Source organism: Symphalangus syndactylus, chromosome 11 (genome assembly GCF_028878055.3).
Source record: "Symphalangus syndactylus isolate Jambi chromosome 11, NHGRI_mSymSyn1-v2.1_pri, whole genome shotgun sequence".
Taxonomy (NCBI): Eukaryota; Metazoa; Chordata; class Mammalia; order Primates; family Hylobatidae; genus Symphalangus; species Symphalangus syndactylus.
The window spans coordinates 102,900,209-102,910,716 of record NC_072433.2 but is presented as its reverse complement, the minus strand read 5'-3'; positions in this window follow the sequence as shown (position 1 = coordinate 102,910,716).

Here is a 10,508-nt window from a genome sequence, read left to right as displayed (position 1 = left end):
CTTGAACCCCATTGGTTACAAAAAATACAAATAAAAACAGTGCTGATTAACAATAAAAATAATGTACATCTTGCTATTAGCAGAGTTGTGGGGAAATCCTGTCATATTTTGGTGAACAGAATATGAGTTGGTATATCACCTTTAGGGGGCCATTTGGCAATATCAAAAACCTAGAAACATAAGTATAAACTTCAATTTGTTCGTATAACCTTTCATTCACATATTGAGTGCCTACTATGTCCTAAATATTGGAATAACACTAATAAAGCTCATAAGAGATTAATAAAGTCCCTGTTCTTGGAGTCACTTTCATGTTGACTCAAGGGGATAGGACAGATTTTCAGATTTGAATTTAAATCTCGAAGTTTTTAAAATTGAATTTTTAGAAATAATGGAAAGTAAAAATATTTGATACCTGATATTAGCTACTATACCCATGTTTTCATATTTAATATTAATGAAAGATAAAACATTATGTGAGTAAAATCTTTAGAGAAATCCTTATAAATCAACTCCCATTGTTCCTTCTGTCACCATAGCTGATATACATGAATCTAGGTTGATTACTTCTAGTGATAGACAACAAGGATGTCTTGTCCATTTTGAGATGGCTCTATTTGTTTCATAACTGTCTTTCTTACAACATGGCAAACTCTGCCTCCCTGCTTCCTCCAAGTATTTGTTCCCAGTTCTTTTATCTACATCTACAAAACATACCTTTCCCCCTTTCCTGCCCCACTTTTCCCAAGTCTTAAGAATGATAAATCCATCCCTCCAGTTGCTTAGAATCTTGACTCTCTTCCAACCCAGTTTCAATCCATCAGCTTTACTACCAAAAGCAATCTACAGATTCAATGCAATTGCTACCAAAATACCAATGACATTTTTCACTGACGTAGGGAAAAAAAAATCTAAAATTTGTATGGAACCACAAAAGACCCAGAACAGCCAAAGCCATCCTGAGCAAAAATAGCAAACCCAGAGGCATCACATTACTGGGCCTCAAGTTATATACTACAAAGCTATAGTAACCAAAACAGCATGATAGAAGCATAAAAACAAGACACAGGCCAGTGGAACAGAATAGAGAACCTAGAAGCAAATCAATGTATTTACTTACAGTCAACTCTTTTGACAAAGACACTAAGAACATACACTGGGGAAAGGACAATCTCTTCTATAATAAATGGTGCAGGCAAAACTGAGTATCCAAATGCAGGAGAATGAAATTAGACGCCTCTCTCTCACCATATACAAAAATCAGAATAGATTAAAGACTTAAATGTAAGACCTGAAATTATGGAGAGAAAATTGAGGCAACCAAAAGTTTAAGCTGGGCAAAGATTTCTTGTAAGACCTCAAAAACACAACCTATGTGAAAATGAGCAAATGAGATCACATCAAGCTAAAAAGCTGCAAAGTAAACAAAGTGAAGAAATATACTACAGAATGGGCAAAAATATTTGCAAACTACTCATCTGACAAGGAATTAAAAACTAGAGTATATAAAGAGCTTAATAGCAAAAACCGACTAAAAATAGGCAAAAGATCTGAATAGATGTTTCTTGAAGATATCAAAATGGGCAACAGGTATATGAAAAAATGCTCAACATCACTAATCACCAGGGAAATGCAAATCTAAATGAGGTATCACATCCCAGTTTAAATGACTTATCCAAAAGACAGGCAATAGTGGATGCTGGTGAGGATGTGGAGAAAGAAAAATACTTGTACACTGTTGGTGGGAATGTAAATTACTAAAGCCACTAAGGAGAAGAGTATGAAGTTTCCTCAAAAAATGAAGAATAGAAATACTGTGTAATCCAGTATTCTCACTGCTGGTTGTAAACCCAAAGGTAAGGAGATCAGTATATCGAGATACCTGCATTGCAGCAGTATTCATAATAGCTGAGATATATAATCAACCTGAGAGTCCATGCATGGATGAATGGGTAGAGAAAGTGTACGTGATGGCGTCTTCATCCCTAAAAAAGAATGAAATCCTGTTATTTGCAACATGGAACTGGAGGATATCGTGATGTTAAGTGAAACAAGCCAGGCACAGAAAGACAAATAGCACATACTCTCATAATGTGGGAGCCTAAAAAAAAAAAAAATGCTTTTAGGATTGGCTGGCAAGATGGCTGAATAGGAACAGCTCCAGTCTGCAGCTCCCAGTGAGACGAATGCAGAAGTGGGTAATTTCTGCATTTCCAACTGAAGTATCCTGTTCATCTCATTGGGACTGGGTAGGCAGTGGGTGCAGCCCACAGAGGGTGAGCAGAAGCAGGGTGGGGTGTCACCTCATGCAGGAAGTGGAAGGAGCAGGGGAGCCTACCTTTCCCAGCCAAAGGAGGCTGTGAGGGACTGTGTTATCTGGCCCAGATACCACACTTTTCCCCTGGTTTTAGAAATCCGCAGACCAAGAGATTCCCTCATGTGCCTATACCACCAGGGCTCTGGATTTCAAACACAAAACTGAGCAGCTGTTCAGGCAGACACCGAGCTAACTGCAGGAGTTCTTTCCACACATCGATAGCTGAATTGATCAGTGGAAGAAAGAATATCAGAGATTGAAGATCAACTTACTGAAATGAGGCATGAAGAAAAGATTGAGAAAAAAGATTGAAATGGAATGAACAAAGCCTCCAAGAAATACGGGACTATGTGAGAAGACCAAACCTACGATTGACTGGGGTCCCTGAAAGTGATGGGGAGAATGTAACCAAGTTGGAAAACACTCTTCAGGATATCCAGGAGAACTTCCCCAACCTAGCAAGACAGGCCAACATTCAAATTCAGGAAATACAGAGACCACCACAAAGATACTCTGAGAAGAGCAACCCCAAGACACAGAATTGTCAGAGTCTCCAAAGTTGAAATGAAGGAAAAATGTTAAGGACAACAGAGAGAAAAGTCAGGTAACCTACAAAGGGAAGCCATCAGACTAACAGTGGATCTCTGCAGAAACCCTATAAGCCCGAAGAGAGTGGAAGCCAATATTCAACACAGTTAAAGAATTTTCAACCCAGAGTTTCATATACAGCCAAACTAACTTTCATAAGTGAAGGATAAATAAAATCCTTTACAGACAAGCAAATGCTGAGGGATTTTTGTCACCACCAGGCCTGCCTTACAAGAGCTCCTGAAGGAAGCACAAAATATGGAAAGGAAAAACCAGTACCAGCCACTGCAAAAACCTGCCAAAATATAAAGACGAATGATACTATGAAGAAATTGCATCAACTAATGTGCAAAATAACCAGCTAGCATCATGATGACAGGATCAAATTCACACGTAACAATATTAACCTTAAATGTAAATGGGCTAAATGCCCCAATTAAAAGACACACACTGGCAAATTGGATAAAGAGTCAAGACCCATCAGTGTGCAGTATTCAGGAGACCCATCTCCCGTGCAAAGACATAGGCTCAAAATAATGAGATGGAGGAATATTTACCAGGCAAATGGAAAACAACAACAACAAAAAAGCAGGGATTGCAATCCTAGTCTCTGATAAACAGACTTTAAACCAACAAAGTTCAAAAAAGACAAGGGCATTATATCATGGTAAAGGGATCAACGCAACAAGAAGAGCTAACTATCCTAAATATATATGCGCCCAATACAGATGCACCCAGATTCATAAAACAAGTTCTTAGAGACGTACAAAGTTACTTAGCCTCACACACAATAATAATGGGAGATTTTAACACACCACTGTCAATATTAGATCAAAGAGACAGAAAATTAACAAGGATATTCAGGACTGGAACTCTGTGCAAAAATCACAAGCATTCCTATACACCAATAAAGACAAGCAGATAGCCAAATTATGAGTGAACTCCCATTCACAGTTGCTACAAAGAAAATAAAATACCTGGCCGGGCACGGTGGCTCATGCCTGTAATCCCAACACTTTGGGAGGCCGAGGCGGGTAGATCACAAGGTCAGGAGATCAAAACCATCCTGGCTAACATGGTGAAACCCCATCTCCACTAAAAATAAAAAAATAAAAGTAGCCGGGTGTGGTGGTGGGCACCTGTAGTCCCAGCTACTCGGGAGGCTGAGGCAGGAGAATGGCGTAAACCCGGGAGGCAGGGCTTGCAGTGTGAGCCGAGATCGCACCACTGCACTCCAGCCTGGGCAACAGAGCGAGACTCCGTCTCAAAAAAAAAAGAAAATACCTAGGAATACAACTTACAAGGGACATGAAGGGCCTTCAAGGCCCACTGCTCAAGGAGATAAGAGAGAACACAAATTGAAAACACTTCCATGCTCATGGATAGGAAGAATCCATATCATGAAAATGGCCATATTGACCAAAGTAATTTATAGATTCAATGCTATTCCCATCAAGCTATCATTGACTTTCTTGAGATAACTAGAAAAAAACTACTTTAAATTTCATATGGACCCAAAAAAGAGCCCGTATAGCCAAGACAATCCTAAGCAAAAAGAACAAAGCTGGAGGCATCACACTACCTGATGGTCAAACTATACTACAAAGCTACAGTAACCAAAACAGCATGGTACTGGTACCAAAACAGATATATACACCAATGGAACAGAACAGAGGCCTCAGAAATAACACCACACATCTACAACCATCCGATCTTCAACAAACCTGACAAAAGGAAGCAATGGGGAAAGGACTCCCTATTTAATAAATGGTAATGGTACTGGGAAAAATGGCTAGCCATATTTAGAAAACAGAAACTGGACCCCTTCCTTACACCTTATACAAAAATTAACTCAAGGTGGATTAAAGACTAAAATGTAAAACCTAAAACTATAAAAACCCTTAAAAAAACCTAGGCAATACCATTCAGGACATAAGCATGGACAAAGACTTCATGACTAAAACACCAAAAGCAATTGCAACAAAATCCAAAATTGACAAATGGGATCTAATTAAAGAGCTTCTGCTCAGCAAAAGAAACTATCATCAGAGTGAACAGGCAACCTACAGAATGGGAGAAAATTTTTCCAATCCATCCATTTGACAAAGGTCCAATATCCAGAATCTACAAGGAACTTAAACAAATTTACAAGAAAAATGAAACAACCCCATCAAAAAGTGGGCAAAGGATATGAACAGAGACTTCTCAAAAGACGATATTTATGCAGCCAGGAAACAGAAAAAGAGCTCATCATCACTGGTCAATTGGAGAAATGCAAATCAGAACCACAATGTGATAGCATCTCACACCAGTTAGAATGGCAATCATTAAAAAAACCTGGAAACAACAGATGCTGGTGAGGATGCGGAGAAATAGGAACACTTTTTTTACACTGTTGGTAGGAGGGTAAATTAGTTCAACCATTGTGGAAGACAGTGTGGTGATTCCTCAAGGATCTAGAACCAGAAATACCATTTGACCCAGCAATCCCATTACTGGGTATATACCCAAAGGATTATAAATCATTCTGCTATAAAGACACATGCACACTTATGTTTATTGCAGCACTGTTCACAATACCAAAGACTTGGAACCAACCCAAATGCCCATCAATGATAGACTGAATAAAGAAAATGTGGCACATATACAGCATGGAATACTATGCAGCCATAAAAAAGAATAAGTTTATGTCCTTTGCAGGGACATGGATGAAGCTGGAAACCATCATCCTCAGCAAACACTGTAACGGAAAGCCAAACACCTCATGTTCTCACTCATAAGTGGGAGGTGAACAATAAGAACACATGGACACAGGGAGGGGAACATCACATACTGGGGCCTGTGGGTGGGTTGGGGGCAAGGGGAGGGAGAGCATTAGGACAAATACCTAATGCATGTGGAGGTTAAAACCTAGATGATGGGTTGATAGGTGTAGCAAACCACTATGGCACATGTATACCTATTTAACAAACCTGCATGTTCAGCACATCTATCACAGAACTTAAAATGAAATTGCTTTTATGGAAATAGAGTGTGGATGATGGTTACCAGAGGCTGGGAAGGGTAGTAGGAAAAAGGGAATAATAAAGGGTTGGTTAACGAGTAAAAAAAATACAGTTAGAAGGAAAAAGATCTAGTGTTGGGTAGCACAAGTGGGTGACTATAGTTAATAATGTATATTTCAAAAAATAATTAGAAAAGTGGAGTTGGAATGTTCATAACACAAAGGATGAGAAATGCTTGAGGTGATGGATATTTCAGTTACCCTTATTTGATCATTACATATTGTATGCTTGTATCAAAATTTCACATGTACCCCATATATATGTACATTTATGTATCCATAAAAATTTTAAAGCCTGACTGATTTACCTGCAAAACATGTTCAGAGTCCAGCCATTTCTTATCTGCTACCACTGTGGACAGAGCCACTATCATATTTTTTTTTCACTCAAGTTGTAACAGCTAACTCGTTGGTTCCTCTGTATCTACTCTCTCCTCCCCTAGAATCCCCAGTGGCTTTCTATATTGGTGTAAAAGCTGAAGTCTTTACCTTGGCCTATGTGATACATAGTCATCACTTCCCCACACTCTGCCACCCAAATGCTGTTACTCAAACACTAAGCTTTCTCCAATCCCAGGGCTGTTGCACTTACTGGTTCTTCTACCTGGAAACTTGCCCTAGACAAATGTCTTGCTAATATCCTTCAGTCCTTGCTCAAATACCACCTCAAGGAAATGTTCCCCTGAACTCCCTCTAAAACAGCAACTCGCCACTCTACATACCCAACTTCCCCTGTTTTATTTTTCTCCATTGTACATTTTATAAAGTATTTGTATGTCCATTTCTCCATGTATGCTGCATACAATATTTGTTGGTGTGCTCCTCCTACCAACCCAACCCCATTAAAATGTAAGCCCCTCTGAGGGCAGTGGCTTAGTTTTGTTAGCAGTGCCTGGCATATAGTACATGCTTTTTAAAATATGTTGGATAGTTCCCTTCTCTTTATATCTACCACCATGTCGATGTCTGTCTGAAAATGTGAGTCATTGATTGCCCTAGGCAATTCAGAGTACAGTAGAGCTACCTCTCTGGATCTAGGTATTCTACTTATGTTAATAGAGTCGATAATGTCAACTTTTTTAAATGACTATAGTTAGGTTACAATATGCAACATTGTTGGGAAGAATTCAGATGTCCTTTGCAAAGAACCTGAAAAAAGTCTTTTCTGGTTTTGAAATCACAACCCTAGGATCCTTAAAGAGGAATGAGGAACTAGATGAATTACTTTAGCCAATATGCTTTTACTAACTTCATTTATGCATGCACTTAAGAAATATTTCTATTTGTGCCTAACCTGCACAAAATACTGTGTGCTAGGCACTGATGGTGATATAAAAATAAAATGTAAGAGGAGCCTGTCTTAAAGGTTCTCACTGTCAAAGTGATCCACGTAAGTAATTGCAATACATGCTGAGAAATGGTAAGTACCTTAAGAAAGATAGTGATTGTTCCATTGTTCAGGAGGAGGAGAGACGGCTGATTTGACAGGAAAGTAAAAGCTGGATCTTAAAATAAGTTTGGGACATGTTGAAATGGCTGGCTAGGATTTAAGCAGAAGGAAAAGCTTAAGCAAAAGAATGGATTTGGTAAGCACATTCAATTTGGCTGAAAGATAATATTCATAAAGAAAAATAATAAAAGGCGAAATATCAAGAAAGGTAGTTTACAGCCAAAATATGAAAAAAAAAAAAATTAATGCCAGGCTGATAAGACCTATTGTATAGGAAAGTTAGAGTTATTGGAAGAATGTGACCAGGAAACAACATCATCGGTTCTGTGCTTTAGGCTAATTAATCAAGCGATTGTGAATAAAGGATACATATGGGAGAAAGCTGGAACCAAGGAATCCAGTTCAGAGGCCAGTGCCATAATCCAGCCAAAATCGAATAGAGGTTTGAATAGTGGAATAGCAATAAGAATACAAAGTAGAGAAAATGATAAGGAGATACAAAACTTGGCAATTGGTTGAATGGGTTCTGGATAATGATGCAAGGAAGGAGTAGGCAGCATTGGATGAGGTTTTTGAGCTTGGGTGCCTCATTGCAGAAATAGAACCTTTAGGAGCTTGGAAGAGCATTCTTGAGAGGAGTTTCACACATACTGCATCTGAGGTGCCAAAAGGTGTTGGAGATTGCAGTCTGCATGTAAAACGGAATGTGGGAGGCATCCACACACAGACGATCAATGAAATCCTGAGTGTGGGGGAAGGGAGGAAGTTGAGAGAAGAAACAATAAAAATGTGTCAATATCACTACATTAAGAAAGTTCCTTGAGGTTTTTGAAGGTCAAGAGGAGGAGTCAGATGGACATAAAGATGGCAAAAATAGACACTGGGGACAACTAGAGGGAGGATGGAGGAGAGCAAGGGTTGAAACTGTTGGATACTATGCTCAGTACCTAGGCGAAAATAACATTTTTACCAGAAACCTCAGCATCACACAATATACCCAGGTAACCTGCACATATAACCCCTGAATTTAAAAAGTTGAAAAGAGGGTAGGCACATTAGCTCACGCCTATAATCTCAATACTTCAGGAGGCTGAGGCAGGAAGATCACTTAAGCTAAGTAGTTCAAGCCCAGCCTGTACAATATAACAAGACCACATCTCTACAAAAAAATTAAAAATTAGCCAAGTGTGGTGGTGCACACCTGTAGTCCCTGCCACTCAGGAGGCGTAGGCAGTAGGCTTGCCTGAGCTCAGGTATTGAAAGCTGCAGTGAGCCAATGGCTCTACTGCACTCCAGCCTCAGTGACACAGCAAGACCTTTGTCCAAAAAAAACAAACAAACAAAAGACAAGTCACAGACTGGGAGAAAATATATACAAATCACACATCTGACTTGTTTCTAGATTATATAATAAACTGTTAAAACTCAACAATAAGAAAAGATAATTAAGTTTTTAAAAGGACAAAATACTTGGATACTTCACCAAAAATTATTTACAAACAACTAATCACATAAAAATAAGCTCAACACCATTAGTCATTATGAGAGACAGGACTAGCTGGATTTCCTAGGCCGACTAAGAATTCCTAAGCCTAGCTGGGAAAGGTGACTGCAACTACCTTTAAACACGGGGCTTGTAACTCAGCTCACACCCAGTCAATCAGGTAGTAAAGAGGGCTCACTGAAACACAAACTAGGCTAAAGCAGGAGGTAAAGAAAGAGTCAAATCATATATCGCCTGAGAGCATGGGGGAGGGACAATGATCGGGATATAAACCCACGCATTAAAGCAGGGAGTGGCAACTCTCTTTGGGTGCCCTCCCATTGTATGGGAGACGTGTTTTCACTCTATTAAATCTAGCACCTGCACACTCTTCTGGTCTGTGTTTGTTATGGCTCGAGCTGAGCTTTCGCTCGCTTTTCACCAGTGCTGTTTGCCACTGTCACCGACCTGCCACTGACTTCCACCCCTCCAGATCCGGCAGGGTGTCCGCTGCTTTTCTGATCCAGCGAGGCGCCCATTGCTGCTCCCGATTGGGCTAAAGGCTCGCCATTGTTCCTCCATGGCAAAGTGCCCAGGTTCGTCCTAGAACACTAGTAGCTGGGTTCCACGGTTCTCTTCTGTGACCCACGGCTTACAATAGAGCTATAACACTCACCGCATGGCCCAAGGTTCCATTCCTTGGAATCCATGAGGCCCCCCAGTTCAGAGAACAAAAGGCTTGCTGCCGTCCTGGGAGCGGTGACCACCATCTTGGGAGCTCTAAGAACAAAGACCTGCCCATAATAATTAGAGATATAGAAAATGAACAACACAATGCAATATCAGCACACCTCTATTTGGCCAAAATCGATAAAACTGACAATACCTGGTGAGGATGCGGGGCAACTAGAACTCATACATTGCTGTTGAGAATGTGAAATGGCACAGACCCTTTGCAAATTAGTCAATTTCTTGCAAAGTTAAACATGCACTGACTAAATGGTCCAGCAATCTCACTCCTAGGTATTTACTCAGGTGAAATGAAAATTTGTATTCACCTGAAAAAACATTTGTTGAATAAATTAATGAATGAATAATAAACGAGTGGAACTATCATAATGTAAGATGACTAGATAATATCTAAAATTGCTGAAACAAAAAAAAATATAAGCCTATTTTTGGAAAAACGAAGTAACTACCACAAGGAACAGTTAAAAGAGTTAAGAGACTGACTCTTTAAGCACAGGATAGATGGTCGGGAATGGTTAAAAGGGTCTGCTGCTTTTCATTGACCTTCCAGTACTATTGATTTTTTTTTTTTAACTATGTGAATATATTGCTTTCATAAAAATGTAAAAAGAGAAAGAGGAGTCAGAGAAAGAAAATGAATTGTCAGAAAAATTTGAAGTTTTATCAACTGAAATGCAGAAAAGATAAATTGTGCTTGCATTTTATTTTTGTTGTTCATTCCAAATATTTATGGATTAGACTAGCTGAAATGAAGTAATTAAGAGACTCAATAGAAAACATTGCCAAGAATAAAAAATAATTTGAGCAAATAACGAAAAGTTTACAGGTTACTCTGTCACAAAATACTTTTTAAATT